This window comes from Dendrobates tinctorius, unplaced genomic scaffold, assembly GCF_039654945.1.
Source record: "Dendrobates tinctorius isolate UK_male_01 unplaced genomic scaffold, ASM3965494v1 ptg000107l, whole genome shotgun sequence".
NCBI classification, from domain to species: domain Eukaryota; kingdom Metazoa; phylum Chordata; class Amphibia; order Anura; family Dendrobatidae; genus Dendrobates; species Dendrobates tinctorius.
In genome coordinates, this window is record NW_027361775.1 from 28,050,860 (window position 1) to 28,074,385 (window position 23,526).

General features: G+C 45.4%; 1 pseudogene; it reads left to right on the forward strand.

Moving 5' to 3' along the window:
* LOC141100754 (uncharacterized) overlaps window positions 1–22,848 on the forward strand; it is a 198,069-nt pseudogene extending 175,221 nt beyond the window's left edge.
* The last annotated feature ends 678 nt before the right edge of the window (window positions 22,849–23,526 follow it).

Consider the following 23,526-nt stretch of genomic DNA (forward strand, 5'->3'; position numbering starts at 1 on the left):
AGTGAACCTAACAAAAAAGCCAAGCAAAAAACAAGTGTGGGATTGCACTTTTTTTGCAATTTCACCGCACTTGGAATTTTTTTCCCGTTTTCGAGTACACGATATGGTAAAACCAATGATGTCATTTAAAAGTACAACTCGTCCCGCAAAAAATAAGCCCTCACATGGCCATATAAACGGAAAAATAAAAAAGTTATGGCTCTGGAAAGAAGGGGAGGGAAAAATGAAAATGTAAAACCAAAAATACCCCTGGTCGTTAAGGGGTTAAAGGGGTTGTCCAATATATAAAATACTTTTTAAGGTCTGGATGTGACGCGCCCCAGGGGCCGTGGGATACTCGGTACCGGGCTCGTTAATTTCAATGTCACAGTGGCAGTGACCCGGTCCGTGGCTTCGGGCGGTCATGTAAATTTGGTGTGTAATTAAATGAGAATAAAGTTTATATGTGATTCGTGACGCCACCTGTGGTACTCTGGCCAGAGGCGACCAGCGCTGCAATGCCGTTCCCCTGGGACCGTTGGTATGACACAGCTGAGGTGAAAATGGCTCTCCAAAGGTAGAGCAGTAGTGCCAGGGCCCTTGAGAGTAGTTTTAGAGGCGGTGATGTAATGTGTAGTGAAAATGGAAGTAGTACCGGGTTGATGACGCAGGAAGGAAACATGACGCAGTTGAATGTACTTCCAAGACCTTACTCACAGTTCTGTTCTGCAGTACAGATGCCTCAGTGCTGTGTTCTTTAGGTAAGGGGTCCAGTCAACTCCCAGGCAAATGAGTACACCCTTCCAACACTCCCTGTCAGTATGTACCTTCCAAGGCCATCTCTACAATGCTGCTTTCCACTTTCCTTACTTTCAGCATCTCACAGTCAGTGTCCCAGACCAGCTGCCGCAGATCCTGTCAGATGTGACTCAGGCGTTTCTTTGATCCTATGTGGCTGCCTTTCTGGCGTAGATAACTGTGGTAATTCGCTGTGGCCCATAAAGTAGCCACAGCTGTCAGTTTGCTAGTTAAGTCATGATGTACACTCCACTAGGCTAGGGGCTGAGACCCTTCGGCGACCTGGATTCTTCCCCCACCTGACGGCTATCAGCGTGGGACGAGCCCTACGGGGAAGGCCTCACAGCTCACAGTGCCTCTAGAAGGACCAATCTTTCCTTCAGGGAGCTTTCCTTCAAAATCTATCCGTCCAGCAGCTCCTCCTGACACGCCCTTTCACTTACCCTCCCTCTGAGGGAACTCACTGACTACAAATCTCCCGCTCTTTTCCTAAGCTCCGACCACCTCCCAACACTTTATGAACCAAGCAGGGGCCATAGAGGGTGTTCTGCTGTTCAAAGTGTGTGTGGGATGCAGGTGTGGAGTGTGGTCAGGTGCCCCCATCTTACCTGGTCGTGAGATACCACACCTCTGGGTGAGGTGCAGTACCTCTGTGGCGACTGAACCCTCAGGGGCACCACAGATGCACTTAAAAATTAGAAAATGATGTCATACTCACTTTTCCATTTTTCCTCAGATCCAGCTCAGAGAGCTAAGCTAGCTCTGGAAGCAACGCCTGTTCCATTATGAAGTCAGTGGACCACTGCAGCCTGTGATTGGCTGCGGCGGTCAGGTGATTAGAAGAGCAGATCATCAGAGAGAAATCTGATGATTTGCTTCTCTACACTGTGTGTACAATTAGGCAAGTGAGAGTATTTTGACCGTGTCATCCTTAGCCATATTTTTCAACTCTACGTTGTATGATCTTGAATGCTTATTGGATGAAGAACATCAGGTGATGTGTATTTGTGTAATGAGGGAGGATGTGGTTTAAGGATATCACCACCCTTTATCACGGTGTGCAAAATTATAACTCAGCTTGTTTTCCTCAGCCAAAATTGGCAAAAATAAGGTTTTACTGGCTCTGAAAAGTAAAAAATGGTTAAAGGTTTTACAGATCGATGCATCACTCTTGCAGTTCCTAAGATATTGGGGCGAGATCACTGAACCACCAAAAGTTTTGTTGCAAATAGATCTTAGTTCAATAATAATTCTGCACATTAATAGTTGCCCAATAATTAGTTATTCAAAAACCTTACTTTTTCTTTCTTAAATAATATTTTTGGTCAGGATTTCTTTCATATCACTAACTTTGTTAAAAAAAAAATATTTGTACTCTTGCAATTTAAACAGTAGCTATTTGGGCTTTTTAGGCTCATATTTCTTGTCTTTTTGGGAAGAGTTATCAGTAAAGCTCCTTATCAGCAGAGGAAGCATCACAATCGCTAGTAACACCTCTATACACAGCTGATAATACAGGATCCACCATTCACTATAGGCACTGTCACAAATGACCCTGCTCATCCTCCCTTTACAATAACCTTTGCATACACTTATTAGATACTTCAATAGAAAATATTATGTCAGACTCCACTTATTGTTGCTGAATCTGATATACATGTTTTGTTTCTTGAAACAATAGGAAGTTAAAGGCTAAAAAGAGCCTCAAATTACCAGTGTGAAATCTACAAGATTTGATTTTTTTATTTTTAGTACATATTGTGATATGGACATAAAACACTGACAAAAACCAAAAAAACATTTAACACAAAAACTCAAATAAAGCAGTAGGACATTTTCTGATGATAGCTTCATCTTAAGCTAAAACAAAAAAAGTATCTAAACGTGTCCATGTTGTTTAATTATAATCCTATAAAGAAGGAAAATAAATTAAAATAAATTATCTGGGACATCAAAATGCTTGCACTCACTCTTTGCAAACACATTAGCTTCTTGTACATGAAGTATAAGAGTAGTTTAATTAAGGCACTATGAGTTTCACAGCTGATGTTTTACCAATGTTGTAAAAGGCAATCTAACATTTCATAATTAAATACGGATTCAAAGGTGGGATCTTACAAAACTATTACTATCCTTTAGAAAACGTATTAAAGTGCAAGTATAAAACAGAACATATTTGCTTATACAGTGTCGGACTGGAGCATCTTGGACTCGCCAGAGAAAATCATTCTTGGAGCCCACTATGTAGCTACATAGAAATAAACACAAGACCACCAATTGTGTGGTAAAACATGCTAATATCAGGGTATAATATAAGGTAGTACACGTCTTAATTATGTAGCAGGGGTTGGGGTAGCCCCCTCATAGAATATCATGCAGCCCTCATATACTCTAATGCAGCCCCCTATAGAATATTATGTAGCCCCCTATAGAATATTATGTAGCCCCCTCATAGAATATAACGTAGCCCCCTCATAGAATATAATACAGCCCCTCATAGAATATAATGAAACCCCTCATAGGGTATAATGCAGTTCCCCCACAGAATATAATGTAGCCCTCTCAGAGTATAATGCAACCCCTTCATAAGGTATAATGCAGTCCCCAATAGAATATAATGCAACCCCCTACATATAGTATAATGCAGCCCCCCACAGAATATGATGCAACACCCTCATAAGGTATAATACAGCCCCAACATAGAATATAATGCAGCCCCCTCATAGAGTATAATGCAGCCACCTCATAGGGTATAATGCAGCCCCCCTCATTGGGTATAATACAACCCCCCCACAGAATTAAATGCAGCCCCTTCATAAGGTATATTGCATCCCCCTCCTAGGGTATAATACAGCCCCCCATATAAGGTATAATGCAGTTGCACCTCATAGGGTATAATGCAGCTCCCTCATAGGGTATGATGTATATAATGTAGCCCCCCTCATAGGGTATAATGCAGCCTCCTCCCCCACAGAATATAATGCAATGCCGCGCCCCCACAGAATATAATGTAGACCCCCTCATAGAGTATAATGCAGCCCCACATGGAATATAATGTAGCCACCGCCCATAGAATATAATCCAGCCTCATAGTCCTATAATCTTATGGCCACCAGGACTCGCTCACTGATATATATACATAAAAAAACAAACACAATACTTACCTTTCCTCCTCATTCCCACATTGATTCCGGCTCTGCTCCAGTATCAGCAGCTGCACTGCCGTCTGCCCAACACACAGCAAGTACGCGATGAAGTGACGTTATTACACACCTGTCGTGTCGGAGGCAGAGGGGAATGATGGGGGAGGGAGCGTCATCTGATGCCCTCTACTCCATTATTGCTTTCATCAGTATCGGCATCTATGATGCCAATACTGTTGAAATGCGGCACACACTGGGGGGCGGCACTGATGCCAGGCCCCCCTGACTTACGGGCCCCATAGTGACCGTGTGGGTTGGGGGTCCATGGGGGAGCGGGGCCCTGGTCTGCCAGCTCTGATAAATGTGGCAAACACTGCCTGTGCCTGCTAAGTGAAATGAATATACACTCCTCTCCACGCCCATGGGGGTGTGGGGAAGAATGAATATTCATTTCTCTTTTGCAGTGGGGACAGGCTTTAGCTGCAGCAGCTGGATTCTGCCTCCTATCACCCGCTGCTGCTCTGCTGGCACAGGGAGGGCCCCCCGACTCATGGGCCCCATAACACCTGCGTGGTGTGTCGCTATTAGCGACATGCCACTGGTTGGGGGCCCCTGGAGCAGCCGGGGGGCCCTAGGTAGCTGGTATATGCCAGCCCTGTATGCCAGCATGTGTCAGTGCCTGGGCCCACCGGAGAATCCTCCAGTTCTCCAGTGGGCCAGTCCAACCCTGTATTTACAGTGTTCCAAATTATTATGCAAATGATATTTTTCTATGATTTTCCTAAATAGTCAGTACAAATGACAGTCAGTCTAATAAAAGTCATCACCCGTTAGAGTATACATCAAATTTTATTGAAGAAACCTCCCAATGATAACAGTATAATCTCCAAAATGAATAAAAACTCAAATTGCACTGTTCCAAATTATTAGGCACAGTAGAATTTCTAAACATTTGATCTGTTTTAAAGAACTGAAAATGTTCATTTGTGGATTTTGCAGCATTAGGAGGTCACATTCACTGAACAAAAAAGCTATTTAACTCCAAAACATCCTAAGAGGTCAAGTTACATGCTATCATAGGAACTCTTCTGTGACATCACCTTCACAATTCTTGCATCCATTGAACTTGGGAGTTTTTGGAGAGTTTCTGCTTGGATTTCTTTGCATGAAGTTGGAATAGCCTCCCAGAGTTGCTGTTTTGATGTGAACTGCCTCTCTCATAGATCTTTTGCTTGATGATACTCCAAAGGTTCTCTACAGGGTTGAGGTCAGGGGAAGATGGTGGCCACACCATGAGTTTATCTCCTTTTCTGCCTAAAGCAGTCATTGACTCAGAGGTATTCTTTGCAGCATGAGATGGTGCATTGTCATGCATGAAGAGGATTTTGCTCCAGAAGGCACATTTCTGCTTTTTATACCATGGAAGACAGCTGTCAGTCAGAAACTCTATATACAGTACTTTGCAGAGGTCATTTTCACACCTTCAGGAACCTTAAAGAGCCCTACCAGCTGTTTCCCCATGATTCCGGCCCAAAACATGACTCCTCTTCCTCCTTGCTGAAGTCGCAGCCTTGTTGGGACGTAGTGGCCATCCACCAACCATCCATCTGGACCATCCAGGGTTGCTCGACACTCATCAGTAAACAAGACTGTATGAAAAATAGTCTTCATGTATGTCTGGACCCACTGCTACAATTTCTGCTTGTGAACACTTTTTAGGGGTGGCCGAATAGTAGGTTTATGCACCACAGCAAGCCTTTGAAGGATCCTACACCATGAGGTTCGAGAGACTCCAGAGGCACCAGCAGCTTTAAATATCTGTTTGCTGGTTTGTAATGGCTTTTTAGCAGCTGCTCTCTTAATCCGATGAACTTGCCTGGCAGAAACCTTCCTCATTCTGCCTTTATCAGCACAAACATGTCTGTGCTCAGAATCAACCACAAATCTCTTAACAGTACGATGGTCACGTTTAAATTTTTGGGAAATATCTAATGTTTTCATCTCTTGACCAAGGCATTGCACTATTTGATGCTTTTCAGCAGCAGAGAGGTCCTTTTTCTTTCCTAAATTCCTTGAAACCTGTGCCCTGCTTAATAATGTGGAACATCATTCTTAAGTAGTTTTCCTTTAATTGGGCTCACCTGGTAAACTAATTATCACAGGAATTTGAGATTGATTTCAGTGATCCAAAGAGCCCTGATACACAATACCATCTATGAGTTTATTTGAAAAACAAAAAAATTACATCTTTATGACACTTAAATCCAATTTGCATAGTAATTTGGAACTCAGTGTATATATAAAATTGTTTTAAAAACATTAATATAGCAAATATACATAAACTGGTGAGGAATAACCATGTAGAGACTGAAGCAGTCAGGCTTAAATAAATACAAAAATACTGTATATCTAAATGTCATATCAAGAATAATCAATTTAGCACAACTCACTTGGTAATCTAGACATACATTTTTTTTATTATGCCAACTCATAGCTAGGGGTACAATACACTAATATTTTTTACCCTGAAAAACAGAGCATACCATTTGGCTTTTTTAAATACTTGTTTTGTTCTTAAACAAATAATATAAGTTTTAAATACATTTGGCCTTGCCATGCGCTCCACTGGTTTTGGTCCCATTTGTGGAAGAATTGTGGAGCAATAGGCCTAGCAAACCTCTCCTATTGTCTATATAAGCATATGTAAGGCCGCCAGGGTGGTAGTCATGGCAATGAGCTGTAGTGTTCCCACACCCTGGCGCCCTACAGATTAAAAACAATGTATTTTCTTTTATGTGTGTGATGTATGCAGCAGAGTACTCACTGTCACTGCCAGGTTCTTCTCAGGTCACAAGTCTTTTCGAACCAACACAACTTTACTGGGCAGCGATACTTTGATCACATAGGCAGCACACGGCAAGCACAGAGTCATCTTCATATCTGTCCCTGCCATCCTGACACGCTCTATCTTCTCCATCAGCTTCCCCTTCCCGGCAAGCTCAACTATCTCTTTGGACAGTCCGTGTCCCACTTGTATCCCTGGACAATCTGTGTCTCATCTGCATCCTTGAACGATCTGTGTTCCATCTGTGCCTTGGACAATCCGTGTCCCACCTGTGCTTCTCCTGTCACCACCTCCCCTGTCAGCCCCTTGTCTGGTTCTGATAGGGAACGGTGCCGGCAATGCCATCTCAGCTGCTCCCGCCCAGTTCTTAGTCCCCGAATCCTGCTTGGGGATGATCCTATCCAGGTGGTGCCCTTCAACACTGTTTTCCACCTGGGGCCCCTTACTTCAACAACAGCTTTATCCCCACGGCCTGCAATTACTCTGCTCCACTACTGCTCACATGACCTGCCCTTGGGCAGGCTGCCCGGGCTTCTGATTCTAATCAGGAAGTATCCTCAATATACTTCTCTGCTCTGTGCTGCCCCTCCCATTAACTTAACCCCTGTGCTGCCTATCTCCTATTCTATTCTGTTCTTGGGACTCCCCACGGCTCCCCAGGGCAGTGGGGGTACTCGGTACCGGGCCGGTGTCAGGGGAATGTGTCACAGCAGCGGTGACCCGGTCCATGGCCCTGGGCGCCCAATATCAATGGCGGTAGTGTTAAAGGTGTTAGAGTTTATTGGTATAGTTCGTGACGCCACCCATGGTATTTGGCAAGTGAGATGTTAGCCAACGCTGCGTACAGATCCTCTGGGACTGATGGTGTGGTGCAGCAGAGATGGTATAGCTCCCCACTGGTGGAGCTGTAGTCCCAGGGCAGTGTAGGTGCAATGGATGAGGAGAGGCACAGGATGGTGTAGATGTTGTTACCCAGGTATAGCGATGCGGGAATAACTGGAGGACACCAGAGCATGCTGTTCCAAAGCTTTACTCGCTGTTTGCAGTTCACACGACTGCCTGCCTCCGTACTGTGTTCTCCAGGTCAGGGCTCCAGCCAACCTCCAGGCAGGACAGGACTCTCCCTTCCACACTCCGCCAATATGTACCTTCACTGAACGACTCCTCAAATGCGCCTTTAGGTGCGAAGCACTCCAGTACTTAGTTACTCTGGAATGCCTCTCTCTAGATGTTCCTAGTCTTTACTTGTAACCCCCAGCCTGTAGCTGTTAGGTGGCCCCACTGAACTATCCTGTGTGTGGAAAGCAGGTGTGGAGCGTGGTCAGGAGTTCCCACCTTTCCTAGATGGTGGGGCACTACACCTTAGAAGGTCAAATATATAAAGAAAAATAGGCGAAAAAAAGTCCAATACAAGAAATTTATACAAAAATACAAAGATAACTTTATTAGCATAAATCCAAGGTACAAGAAGCAGTGAGATAAGAGTCAAAATGACCATAAAAAGCACATGGGCAAAAATGGGGCACATGCAGGTATGTGACCACAGGGATAATAGTGATTACAACAATAAACAGTACAAAATTAGAGAATCCTACATCATCCCTTAGTAATATAAACAGCCAGTCATAATATATATTGAGGCCCATAGGTATCGTTACCCCCTGTGGTGGAACCTACCACCACACATACTATGCACTGAACATGTCAACATCCAGAGAAAAAATTTTAACTACATAATATTACCTCAGACTGGTCGATAGTAAAGGTCCTACCTGGTTGTACCCCCCCAACGCACGTTTCGGCCAGATGGCCTTTATCAATTTTTTCTCTGGATGTTGACATGTTCAGTGCATAGTATGTGTGGTGGTAGGTTCCACCACAGGGGGTAACGATACCTATGGGCCTCAATATATATTATGACTGGCTGTTTATATTACTAAGGGATGATGTAGGATTCTCTAATTTTGTACTGTTTATTGTTGTAATCACTATTATCCCTGTGGTCACATACCTGCATGTGCCCCATTTTTGCCCATGTGCTTTTTATGGTCATATTGACTCTTATGTCACTGCTTCTTGTACCTTGGATTTATGCTAATAAAGTTATCTTTGTATTTTTGTATAAATTTCTTGTATTGGACTTTTTTTCGCCTATTTTTCTTTATATATTTGATTAATTTTTGCGATAGTCCTATTGTGTCCAATTATATACCCATCTTCTATGGTAATTCATAGTTGTGTAACTGTTTAAATCTGTGTAAATGGGGTTATTTTCCATGAAACTATTATATTACCTTAGGAGAAGGTGCAGTACCTCTGTGGTGACTGAAGCGTCAGGGGCGCCACATTCTCTATCACTAATGTGCCCTCCTCTATTCTACCCCACTATTGTCCTAAACTATCTAAGTTCCTATTCTAACACTAATCCTATAGACAGTACATTCACATTATAATACATGACACCACAGTCTATGAACATTAATAAACAGTGAGGTGCCACAGGTGATTGTGTGAACAGCGTCCAGGAAAGAGGAGGCACGTGAGGGTCCTCGCATCCTCCTTACACTCCTCAGCACATATAAAACATCAATACAGTCTCATTTCAATGCCTCTGGAGGGTCAACCGTGACCTTGGCTCCACATTTTTGGAGCCCCGGAACAAAGAGTTCAAGATCCTACAGTGTAGGTCCATCTGACCCTGGTCCCGTGGCTCCAGGGACCCATATTATCAAAAATAGTTCAGGTTCATGTGCTGGTCCCTCCCTACTCCGGGTATCTGGACATAGGGGGCCGATAAAGCAAACACACTGGCCCGGCGGCCAACTTGACAACAGTCCATTTAGTCCATTCAGTCCTGACCCAGCTCACTCCTCAGGTTCTCCTGCACAGGTTCTTCACTCTTCCTCCTTTTAATTGATCATGGGCCCATAAAAACACCAGTGGGCTGCTTTTATCAGGGGACAGTTCAGGGTTAAAACAGGTACAGTTCAGGGTTAAAACAGTTCAGTTCTTAAAGCAGCCACACCCAGTCCATAGTGATTAACCCTGTTAGGTTTTCCGTCCTGTAATCCAGCAGGGGATGCACAACGTGCGCAAAAATACTTGGATGAGGAAGGGGGAAAACAAAAACAACAGTCCTTTACTCGTCTCCTACTGGCACTCAGTCCTGGTGCTGTCCAAGGCTTCCTGCCCTTCCAGAAACATGGAACAGCCTCCCATTTTGGTGCAACTGGCACAACTCTCTCAATGGGACTACCTCAGTTGATACAGGGCCGTTGAGTAGCATAATGGGCCATATGTTGACCCTGGATCACTGTAAATGTAAGGCCCGAACACCCGCTGGAGGAGGACTCCCTGCTATTCCTTTTGCTCCACTCATCCCCCAGTGGAGAATTTAGCATTTCCAGAGCTTCTGGCTCCTGTGGCACGACTGCAGCCATCATATCCATCAATGGCACCTCTGTTCCCTGGATGACTGCAGAGGCTGCGACTGTCACAGGCAGCCGCTCATAACAACACGCCTCCCGCGTTTATCTCTCCTCCAGACTGGAGGTCACTCTCATAGCCACCGAATATGGCCCTCTGTGCCCTTGTTCTTTAATGAAGGTTACTCAGTCCTATTCTTGGTGGGGACCATTAAAATCAATGGACCCAGCTGTTCCCAGTCTCAACTTCTTGTATAAACCCATACCCCTTGTGGGGTTGAAGTATTTAATAAGGCTATTGTAGCCCTGGACAATCCGTGTCCCACTTGTATCCTTGGACAATCCGTGTCCCATCTGCATCCTTGAACAATACGTGTTCCATCTGTGCCTTGGACAGACCGTGTCCCATCTGTGCCTCTCCTGTCACCACCTCCCCTGTCAGCCCCTTGTCCGGTTCCAATAAGGAAAGGTGTCGGGAATGCCATCTCAGCTGCTCCCATCCTGGTCTTAGACCCCGGATCCTGCTTGGGGGATGATGCTATCCAGCTAGTGCCCTTCTACACTGTTCTCCACCTGGGGCCCCTTACTGTGGCAACAGCTTTATCCCCACAGCCTGCAATACTCTGCTCCACTACTGCTCACATGACCTGCCCTTGGGCAGGATGTTCAGACTTCTGATTCTAATCAGAAAGCATCCTGATTATGCTTCCCTGCTCTGTGATGCCCCTCCCATTAACTTAACCCCTGTGCTGCTTATCTCTTATTCTATTCTATGCTGTTCTCTATCACTAATGTGCCCCCCTCTATTCTACCCCACTATTGTCCTATACTATCTAAGTTCCTATTCTAACCCTAATCCTATAGACAGTACATTCACATTATAATACATGACATCACAGTACATGAACATTTATAAACAGTGAGGTGCCGCAGGTGAACATGCAAACAGCATTCAGGAAAGAGGAGGCACGTGAGGGTCCCTGCCACCTCCTTACACATAAACAACCAATATCTTGGAGTGAATTTGTTGCCATTTTTTTTTCAAAGTTGAACAAATGATTAAAAGTATCTAAGTGTTAAATGCTCTAAGTGTGAAACCATATGAATATGATTAAAGCGTATTAATGCAGGCTGAGATCAGACACCTTTGCAGTTATGTTCAATGGATAAAGTAATTGACAAATCTGAAAGACATGCACAACAGATGTATTAAAGTATGACTGTGTCAGGGCTATCCTACTGTATGTGAAGGACTGTAGGGGCCATCAAACTGTGTAGGGGGGACACAGTTGGGGGCCATCATACTATGTTGCGGTCACTATGGGGGCATTACACTATGCCGGTGTTGCTGTGGGGGGTGGTACTGTTGGGTCACTGTGTGTGTGGATTGTACTTTGCAGGAATTTACTGAGGGGGTATCAAACTCTTTTTGGCAGCACTTCTGATGGCATCATATTGTATGAGGTCCATGAAAGAGCTATCTAAGTGCGTGGGAACGCTAAGGGTCTTCAGTAAGAGCAAAATTATTTTGCAAGGGCAACAAAGTTGCGAGATTTGCTTTTCTGTGATCCCGCCAAATATTTTTCTGGGGAGGCATGGTGGAGGGCTTAACCCCTTTACCCCCAAGCCTGTTTTCACCTTCATAACTAGAACAAATTTTACAATTCTGACCAGTGTCACTTGCGTTTATTTGTTAATAAATGGGAAATTTGGCAAAAATTGTAAAATTTTGCAATCTTCAAACTTTTCATTTTTATTCCCTTAAACCAGAGAGTTATGTCACACATTGACACTTTTCTGTAATAAAGTCCTCCATCTCGGGTCCCTTCTGGTAATGTCCTAAATCCTGGGCCCCTTCCTGTAATGTCCCTCATCATTTAATAATGTCCCCCACTCTGTCCACATTATGTAATCATTTCCCCCATCCAAAGCCCCTATGTCCTCCATACTGATCCCCATATGTCTGCCATATGTCACGCGTCCTGGTCCCAATATGTCCTTTATCTTAGAACCCACATGTCTCCATCCGCTTCCATCCTGGCCCCATATGTTTCCATAATGGCCCCATATGTATCCATCCTAGCCTTTTAAGTCTCCATCTTGCCCCATATTTCTCCATCCTGGCCCCATATGTCTCTATCCTGGTCCCATATGTCATCATCTTGACCCCACATTCTCCATCCTGTTCTCAATCTTTCTCTATCCTGATCTCATTTGTCTGTCTCCATCCTGGTCCCCATATGTCTGCCTCCCATATTGCGGCTTTTTAATAAAAAAATGTTTCCTCTTACCATGCAGTCCAGCAGCGTCCTCTTCCTTCTTCATATACAAATGGACCAGCACATGGCAGGGATGCACTGACATCAGCTACCGTCCTCTAATTAGCTGGCATCTGTTAACAATTCCAATGCAGAAAGTTGGTGGCTTTCTGTACTACAATATATTTCAAATAAATGTGCATTCAAGGATGCAATTCAGTTGAAAACTGCCGGCAAGGAGCTGAATCTGAGCGCCGGTTCTTGCTAGTTCGGGGAAGAGGCTGCAATTTCAACAATCTGTTCCCTTGAACCAGAGAGGACCAGCCGAATCCCACCCCTGTCCCTACCCCTACTATTATACTTATCTGCTGCCATCTTCACATTCAATTGCTTGAGCAATCAGGAGGTCACTTATCAATACAGCTCTATGAGAGACTCGTTCTGGCTCTCATAATCTTGCATTGAGTGCTTGTGACGTATCTTCTGACTTCAGGCCAGTCAGGAGTTGCTGACACAAGATTGAACAGGAGCCGGGCCACAATAAAGGTGAAGACGGTGGCTGGTGAGTATGAAATTATGGTCAGGAACCTTAGAATAGAAGCACAAGCACCACTCCAGTGTTGAAACCCCCCCTTCCCCACTAGAGTAGTGATTAAACAAGAAGCATGGTAATATTCTACATGGTGGTATATTAGATTATATTGTGAGGCTAGGGACACTCACGTACAGGTAACTTTTACAAGGACCATCTTGCTCACCTTCTTTCTATATACAGCCTCAGAGTCTGTAAAATGACTGAGAGAACCAAAAGTCTTCCAGCTCTTTATATTAACATTGTAAGGCTGCCCCTTTTCACTCTTTCCACCTATCCGATATGGCTTATTATATTGGTTACTCCCTCCTCAAATACTAACATGCCCTTTTCTGATTGGCAGACAGCCTAGGAGATTAACTGCCAGCCAATAGAAAATAACTTGGCAACCATTCAGTGCTTAGCCTGCATGTGTTGATGCTAGTGGATAAGAGGGTGAAGAGCCCGAGAAAACAGGTAGGAGGAAACAGCCAGTGTCTCCTTCCCTCCCACCCACACCACCCAGAGACCCATCCTTTTAATTTTGTTCTCCCAGCCTCAGCCAGGTGACAGATCCCCAACTTCTCCGTCCGATGACATGTGGCTGGGCCTTAACACTGGAGACTCACTTTATGTCACAACAATTCTCTGCATGGCCGCATTCCCTGCCTGCGCTCTGCTCCTCTCTATGCAGAGAGTAAAGGATCAAAGAATGAGTGTGTGGATACCCAGCATTACGGTGCACTGGCTTTAGTACCAGATCGGAGCTCTGGTTCTTTCCGGTTCATGAATCCTCCTGATCAGAGGCGTAGCTAGGGTTTCGGTTCAGGGGGGGCGAAACTTCTGAGTGGGCCCCTAACTAGGTAACTGTGATTACAACTCGGTGATGCACCCTAATAGTGGATGTAGGAGATGACTGCGCTGTTTCTGAAAATAATCCCTATATAAAGACCAACATGGATATTACCGCATTATAGTCAGTGGTAAATACCAGTCCTACAAAACATGTGATTAGTGCACGGGTATAGTTGGTGTCTTACCGCTGAGGTTCTTTCTGATGGAATCGGTCACTTTTCACATCTTTTCCATCTGGCCCAGACCGACATGACAACTCCTCCAGCCAGGACTCGGCTACAGAGAATAAAACGACACGTTTCACTTCTCATATTCCAGCCCCATCACCATGTATCCCCAACCTGCACAAACCCATCATCCTGCTGATGCCCCAGTGCTGAGCCGCTGCTGCCGTATGTGTCAATATTACTGCACCTTATACCCCAATGCTGCGCCGCTGCTGCCGTATGTGTCCCTATTACTGCACCTGATACCCCAATACTGAGCTGCTGCTGCCATATGTATCCCTATTACTGCACCTGATACCCCAATACTGAGCCGTTGCTGCCGTATGTGTCTCTATTACTGCACCTGATAGCCCAATGCTGAGCCGCTGCAGCCGTATGTGTCCCTATTACTGCACCTGATACCCCAATACTGAGCCGCTGCAGCCATATGTGTCCCTATTACTGTACTTGGTACCCCAATGCTGAGCCGCTGCTGCTGTATGTGTCCCTATTACTGCACCTGATACCCCAATACTGAGCCGCTGCTGCCGTATGTGTCAATATTACTGCACCTTATACCCCAATACTGAGCCGCTGCTGCCGTATGTGTCCCTATTACTGCACCTGATACCTCAATGCTGAGCCGCAGCTGCCGTATGTGTCCCTATTACTGCACCTGATACCCCAATGCTGAGCCACTGCTGCCATATGTGTCCCTATTACTGCACCTAATACCCCAATACTGAGCCACTGCTGCCGTATGTGCCCCTATTACTGCACCTGATACCCCAATGCTGAGCCACTGCTGCCATATGTGTCACCAATTACTGCACCTAATACCCCAATACTGAGCCGCTGCTGCCATATGTGTCCCTATTACTGCACCTAATACCCCAATACTGAGCCGCTGCTGCTGTATGTGTCCCTATTACTACACCTGATACCCCAATACTGAGCCACTGCTGCTGCATGTGTCCCTATTACTACACCTGATACCCCAATGCTGAGCCGCTGCTGCTGTATGTGTCCGCTCACCCCATACACACACGGCTCCGCTCCTCTGTACACCTCATACATGCATATCTCTGCTCCGTACACCTTCTACACACACGGCTCTGCTCTGTACACCTCATGCACACACAGCTCTGCTACATCCACCCTGTAATCCCCTCCTGACCCCACACAGAAACTTACTTCACCTCATCCAACACCATGACAACCAGCACAGCAGAGCCCTGTGCTGAAGCCCCTAATCATGTGACCCCCCCTGACTCCGCCTCTCCTGTGACCTCATCACAGGAGGTCACAGAATAGCCCAGGATGACATTGCTGGCTGTGAGTGGGGGCGCACTGCTGACACCGGGGCCCCCCACCGCCCTCACAGGGGCCCATAGTGGCTGGGCGGCAGAGTAGGGAGATCGATTATGCCAATACAGTTACAGTAGCGTAGCTCAGTGGGCACCTCGGGGCCCGGGGCCACCACCCCCTCTGCCCCCTGGTAGCTACGCTACTGCTCCTGATATTTTAACAAGCGGTTCCACCGAATCGGGGAGAACCGCATTAACCCCCCCAACAATGAGTGTGCATACGTACCTAGAACGAATTAGTACTATAAGATGATGGAACTCTTTTCATGTACATCCTTCAGTGTGGTGTACATGATAAAACATACATGGTGCCTTGGAGGCAGCCATATTGGGGAAACTAATTGAAAACTACAAACGAGGATGAATCTACACAGGCGCACAGAAATGAACTGGACACGCCCGTGGGAAAACATTTCTCTGGACCTTGACACAGTATGCCTGATTTTAAAAGTATTACAACTGAAGGGTCATTTTAACAAAGACAGAGAGATAAAAATCTGGGAAATCAATCTGATAAGAATGTTCAAGTCCCTAAGAATGAGACTCAGTTTAACACCTGGATTTATGACTCAGTACTTGGACACAGTTTTGACCGCCACCTGTCTAACTCCAGATCACTAAGGGGGCTTTCACTTTGTCATTTAGTTACACGCTCGGTGGATCTGTCAGGGCATACGTCTGAATACCCTACAAAACAAGGTTCGGATGTATGTGCCGACAGTACCAGCAGTCTACTACTTCTCATTGTACGCCTGTAGTAGGCGTATATGCCCCAATATGATGCACGCACCATTATAGTCTATGGCCACATTAGCGCATACATCGGATTCCCGTTTCGCAGGGGGTGTCGGTCGTATGCCCTGAGAAGGCCAACGAGCATATAACTGAACACAATGTGAAAGCACCCTAAGCCATCACTCCTACGACTTCTCCATTTGAAGCAAAAACCCTAATTTGATTTTCATGGCTTATCTTTAGAAGGCAAGGCCCCATCCACCCCATGCATATATTTCCTGCATAACATCTTAAATGTTGAGCAATTGTCTCAGTAATTCATTTGTAAACCAGTCTGAAGAAGGAGCCTCTGTGCTCGGAAAGCTTGCAAATATAGTTTTTCTGAGTAGCCAATAAAGGTATCACTCCGAGAATACTTTTGTAATTTTTGGGCATAAAAGTATTTTTACATAGATTCTTCTGGCTAACACGGTATCACAATATAATTTTTTATTGTGATACATGTGTAAAAAAAGCTAGCACATGATTTAGCTTTTTCAAGGAAATTATACTCAAGGACTAGGGGACATTGATTATATATGTAGGATAGGTGAATCAAAATAGGAAAGGATTCTTTGCACGTAGAGTTGTCAGACTGTGTAGTGCCATAGTGCAAGAGGTAGTAATGGCATATACTACTCTGCATACACAATTATTAGGTGAGTACCGTATTTTGGCCATGACATGATTTTTATGAACGTTTTACAAATTTAGGGTATGTGCACACATAGTTTTTTGTCTCTGCAGATTTTGTAGAGAAAACTGCAGGAAATCCGCAGGACAAAGTGCTGCGGTTTTTCTGAGGTTTATCTGCATTTTTTCTGCTGTTTTGCCCTGCGGTTTTACACCTCATAATGGATGAGGTGTAAAACTGCAGCGTTTCTGCACCAAACAATTGACATACTGCGTTTTGAAAACCGCAGCAAAACCGCGCGGAAAAAAACGCAGCATGTGCACAGCTTTTTTTTATTTCCATAGGAAATAAAGGTACTGTACAACGCAGCAGAATCTGCTTCGTTTCTGCAGAGCCAAAAACGCTGCGGAAACGCAGCAGAAACCGCAAAGTGTGCACATACCCTTAAACTTGAATGCTTGTTGGATGAAGCAGATCAGGTGATGTGTATTTGTGTAATAAGGGCGGGTGTGGACTAAGCACTATTAATCAAGGTGTGCAGAATTAGGCAGCCTGCTTTCCTCTGATGCCTAGTGGTAAATATGGCAATTTAAACACTTTTCTGTGCTCAGCCTAAGGGTGTGTGCACACGCTGCAGATTCTGCTGCGGTTCCGCAGCGGATTTGGCCGCTGCGGGTCCACAGCAGTTTTTGCTGCGGTGTACAGTACCATTATTCCCTATGGGAATAAAAAACCGCAGTGCAGACGGTGCCGATTTTTCCGCGTGGTTTTCCTGCGGTTTTGAAACCGCAGAAAGAATTGACATGTCAATTCTTTCTGCGGATTCCGCTGCGGTTTGCCATCTCCTCCATTGTGGAGATGAAAAACCGCAGGGCAGAACCGCAGGCCAATCCGCAGGTAAAACCGCAGGTCTTTTGACCTGCAGATTTACCTGCGGATTTTACAAAATCCGCGCGGCCAAATCTGCACCCCAATCCGCAGCCTAAGGCTATGTGCACACACTGCGGATTGGTCTGCGGATTTTTATCTGCAGAACCGCAGGTAAAACCGCAGGTAAAATACCTGCGGTTTTGCCCTGCAGTTTGCCACCTGGACAATGGAATAGGTGGCAAACTGCAGCAGAATCCGTAGAAATAATTGACATGTCAATTGTTTCTGCGGATTCAAAACCGCAGCTTTTCTGCAGTTAAAAATCCTCAGCATGTGCAGAGCAGAATGTTAATCCCATAGGATAACATGCTACTGTACACTGTCTGCAGAACTGCTGCAGTTCTGCTGCGGCACCGCAGCAAAAACCGCAGCGTGTGCACATAGCCTTAGGTCTCATTCAGCCATCTGCTTTTTACATTTGTTCTATCCATATTTTTGTTGGATAGAAAATGTACCAAAGTCTTTGAATAGAAATGATTGAACCTTTTAACATTTGTTTACAGGCTTTATCAAATTTTTCCCAAAAGTTTGAGTTGTAGCATCTGAGTAGGCATGGATATTAGTAATGAACAAAAAAGGAGAAAGACAGAAAAGTACTGGACAGAAAAGAGAGAGGGTATGGAAAAGGGAGAGAAACATTTAGTTTCAATAAGATCTGTTTATTCTGCTTTCCTGGTGAATTTGGAGATTGAATCCAACTGTATCATACATACTATCAGTCCTGCGTTTGACTGTACTCCACCTGGAACCACAGATCTCCAATGACCCAGTGGTGTACTAACCACCACTGTACAATGTATGTAAATCCAATTTATAAACTGGGATGTGTTGTTAAAGCTGCCGAGCTTTATGCAGAAGCTTACTAGTAGTGATGTGAGAGTGTGCTTGTTAGGCTGGCTTCACATTAGCGCATTTTACATGCAGCGCATGGCGCCGCTAAGCCCTGCCCGCTCCCTGCCCGCCCCATCCGGTCTTCGCCTCCTACTATCGCACACGGCTGCATGCGATCTGCACACCCTATCTTTAGCATAGGGTGCGCAGACCGTGCACTGGCCATGCACTAGTAGGATTTTGACTTGCGCTGCGCACTTTTGAAGGTGCGCCGGTGTGCGCTGAACGCACCATGTTGCATTTTGGCGCACTCAGCGCAACTTCAAAAGTGCACAGCGCATGCCAAAATCCTAATAGCGCACGGCCAGCGCATGGTCTGCGCACCCTATGCTAACGATAGGGTGCGCAGATCGCATGCAGCCGTGTGCGATAGTAGGAGGCGATGACCGGATGTGGCGGGCAGAGGGCGGGGCTTAGCGGCGCCGTGCTCTGCGTGTAAAATGCGCTAATGTGAAACCAGCCTAACTTGAGATTTCCGAGCATGCTCGGGTGTCCTCCGAGTATTTTGGGCGTGCTGGTAAATTATTTTTGAGTCCCCGCAACTGCATGATTTGCGGTTGCTAGACAGCCTGAATACATAGTAACATAGTTTTGAAGGCTGAAGGAAGACCTTATGTCCATCCAGTTCAGCCTATTTTTAGTGCAGCTGTTCTGCTTTGTTGATCCTGGGGAAGGCAAAAACCCAAAGAGTAAAAGCCAATTTTCTCCATAGGGAAAAAAATTCCTTCCCCTAAGCTGGGTCAACCATCTACAAATAATATTCTGTTATTCGTAACCTTCTATACTGGTACTCACAAGAAAAGCATCCATTCCTTTCTTAAATTCATTCAGTGAGTTGGCCATCACCACTTCCTCAGGAAGAGAATTCCAGAGCCTCACTGCTCTTACCGTGAAGAACCCTCTTCTATGCTGGTGCAGAAATTGTCTTTCCTCCAAACGAAGAGAATGCCCCCTTGTTCTTGTCACAGTCCTTGGTACAAACAGTTCATTGGAGAGATCTCTGTATTGCCCTCTGATATACTTGTACATATATATTAAGTCTCCCCTAAGTCTTCTCTTTTCTAGAGTAAATAGACCTAATTTTGATAACCTTTCTGGGTATTGTAGTGAATGCAGGGATTGATTGTTTGTTAGGCAATCCCTGCATGTTTTCAGGCTGTCTAGCAGCCACAAATCTTGCAGCTCTGGGGACTGAAATATAATCTCCAAACATGCCCAAAATACTTGAAGGACACCCGAGCATACTCGGAAATCTTGAGTAGCCTCACATCACTACTAGCTAGACTTTGCAAAATAACATTAGATTGTTCAATGATGCTTCAACAGTGTGGGCAATGCTGTCTGGCAAATATTTATTTTTTAGCGTATCATGAATCGAATTTCAGAGTGTTACATTTTTCCAGAAATTAGGCTCAATCATGATTCTTCACGGCTCAATCCACTCATCTCTACCTATGAGGCTTTTCACATTTGTATTTTTTTGTAATCTGAGTTTCAGTAGAAAAGTAAAATAGATAAATGTCCATTTGATCTGAGTCTTTTATAGATGCCATGAATATTTCATCCATGTGCTGTATATTTGAGTAGCAGAAGCTTGGTATTTATCTATTTATTTTTATTTTTTTTAAAGTAACAAAACATTGATGAAAATCTGATCCACTATATTGACAAACAGGGTAATTTTTTACTGAATACAAAAACTGGATGGCCTAACGCAGCAAAATAATTACCTAAGCCATTAGCTTGGTAGTTTCCTTTAAGTGGTTGAAGGAGTAATAGAAATGCATATTAAAAGGAGGTGCCGTGATTTTAATTTTTGTATTAACAATTATTGATTATATAATCAATTAATTTTAATACAAAATTAAATTAACTACTTTAATAGTTTTTTATTTATAAACTTTTACTTTTACCACTGGAGGCTGCCATTTTCACTAGTGGGGGCGTAAGTGCCTGGGCACGACACTTGCACACCTCACTTACGGTAGCCATGGGCATAAGAGACTGCAGTTGGACACAGATCTCATCTCTTGCATTGAGGCCGCTCCTACTGCATCTTAGCTGTGACCTGGGCACGTCCCCCTGGGCAGTCTAGGTCACATCTGTGGTAGGAGATTGCGGCCATATTGTTGTAGCCTGCAGCATATGCTGTGGCCTTTATTTTCCCCTTCATCCTACACACTGCTCAGTGCATGTGATTGCAGTGACAGGAGCTGCCAGGGAGAAGCTTCCGGGAAGCGAGGGTCCGGGGTAACTGTTGCAGCAGAGAGTGGTGATCGCAGCCTGTAATCAGTATTCCAGTTCAGGCTGCGATCACAGCTCTATGCCGACCTGTTCATAGCACAGCAGGGAGATTGTCACACTGTGCTCTGCCCTGAACAGGATGCAGCACTTCCTGGGAGAGGAGGGAAGGTAAGTACAAGCTTTTTTCCCCCTATGCAGTGTATAGATATAGGGCTATGTATGCTGGGCTGGCAGGCTGGCTGGGGGCATGTATGCCTGACTGGTTGGCTGGGGGCATGTATGCCAGGCTGGCTGGCTGGGGGGGACCATGTCTGCCAGGCTAGAGGGCTCATTATACTTTATTTTCCTTATACATTGTTTTCCTGTGTGTATGAGCATGAGTGTGAGCGTGCATGAGTGTGAGCGTGCGTGAGTGTTTTCCTGTGTGCAAGTGTTTTCCTGTGTGCGTGTGTTTGTGTGTGTAAGGGAATGGAAAATGTTATTGTTCTATCTTTTATCTCTTTCTCGTATTTTACTGGTAATGCTACACGTTCATGTGTATTACCATTATGTGTATGTCACATAGGTACTGCTACACTATTCTGTGTATTACCTTAAGGGATAAAAGTGTAATGTATATTTATGTAAATACTATGTATAACTACTGTTATAGTTGTAGGGAAAGAGTAGTACCCCAGTTAGGCCACTAGATGGGGGTGGAGCGCATACTCAGTCTGAAAATAGTTAAAGTAGGAGGTGCTAAAGGCTGTTAAGCTAGGGAACAGCTGAGATTTGAATCAATTGGGCAGGAGCGCCCTGACAGGGCAGTCAGCTCCGTAACGTTAAAGACACAGGCCCAGCCGTTCAAGGCCCGAGGGCCACAGATGGCAACACTGCAGAACACAGCCGCATAGATCACAGCAGCGCAAGAATGTAGCAGTTCAGATGACTACACTACAAATGGTAGTGAGACAGTTGGCAGTGGTATGGCAGCACAGATTGCTCATTTTGAAGCAGCTTGCTACATGGGCAGACACCCTTTTGTCTGGGGAGAAATAGACAGGGGAACTCCCAAAAAAGGTAAAGCTGGACAGGGAGGATGCTGTGATGCTGAACAGGACAGGACGTCCCAGGAATGTTCTGGAAGAAGACAGTGTGAAGGTCGGGAAAGTGACAGAGTTGTGCACTGTGGAACCTGAGGTAACCACTGTAAAGAAAGTGGATGTGCTGCGTACAAAAATGAGTAAAGCTGCTATTGTTAAAGTTGACCTGGACTGTGTCTCCGTTTGTACCACAATGCCTAGAAAAATATATTGCCACCTGGAGAAGGCCCAGAGGGTGAGAAGAATGGAGCTGCAGATATGCTGACAGAGTCCTGTCATGTCTATATGAGGTAAGACCAGGGCGTGTCTGAGCCGTTTACCTCAGCCACGACTACCGCTCTGACTGACCTTTACACTTGGTGTAGTCGGCAGGATGCCGAAGTCGTGCAGCATGGAAGTGCTGTAGAAGATGACACTGATGTGACAGGAAAAGATGACACTGATGTGACAAGAAAAGATGAAACTGATGTGGCAAGAAAAGATGAAACTGATGTGACAAGAAAAGATGAGACTGGAGATGTGAGAGAAGTGACATATGCCTCAGATGCTACGCAAACTCTGGAGGATTTGATGTGGATTGCCATACTGTCATGCGGAGATGGCACAAAGAGAGTAGAGACTGAAATTCAGAAAGTGACCACTTTATTGGATATGACTAAACCTTTATGTGGGACTGAAAACGCCTCAGTGACTAAGTTGGCGGTTAAAAAGATGGCGGTGAGTGGCGTCATGAGAGAAAATGACAACTGTGACTCCGCCCTTCGTGGGCATGTCCTAGAAAGAGTGCGAAAGTCTGCCTGCCAATCATCGCTCACCTGCCCATGGTGGGTGTGGCTAAAGGAATGAGGACCACACCCTCCACTTTTGAATGCTGCTCAATGGGTGGAGTAGTTGGAGTTGACCCAACCCAGAAATGGGTGGGTGCGGAAGTGACTTGTGGAAGTGGCTGTACGGAACCCTCTTGCAATCTGGGACCGGTGACAATGGAGTCCCGCTACTTTTGTCCCTGCCGAGGTATTGGCCGCATAGATTGGAGGTGGTGAGAGGAGGAGAATCCGTGGCCCGGAAGAGCGAGCAGAGGAGTGAAAGAGGCAGAAACTTACCTGACCCAGAATTTTCCGTCAGTACCCGACCGGCGACTGCCGGAGTCGGGGAGGAGAGATGAGCCTGTCCAGCAACACCAGAAGAAGAGGCCTGCACCGTTAATGTTGCTAATCCAGCGGAAACCGGAGGTGAAATCAGCCCTTGAGGAACTCGGACCGGAAGTCAGAGATGAGCCGGATCCTGATGCAGTAGCTGAGGAGCACACCGCAGAAGGATACAGCAATCATGGGTCGGGTGCATCTAATATGACTGGAGCAGTGTGCACCCTAGCCCCTGACCTTGGATGAATGGTTGCTGCCCCAGACCTCAGTTGCAGGAGCTGTTGTTCGGCCCCCTATCTTGGAAGAAGAGTCCATGCCCCAACTCTGTGTACCCGAGGCCCAGTCTCTCTCTGCCACTGTGATGTCCCTGGCTGTCTCC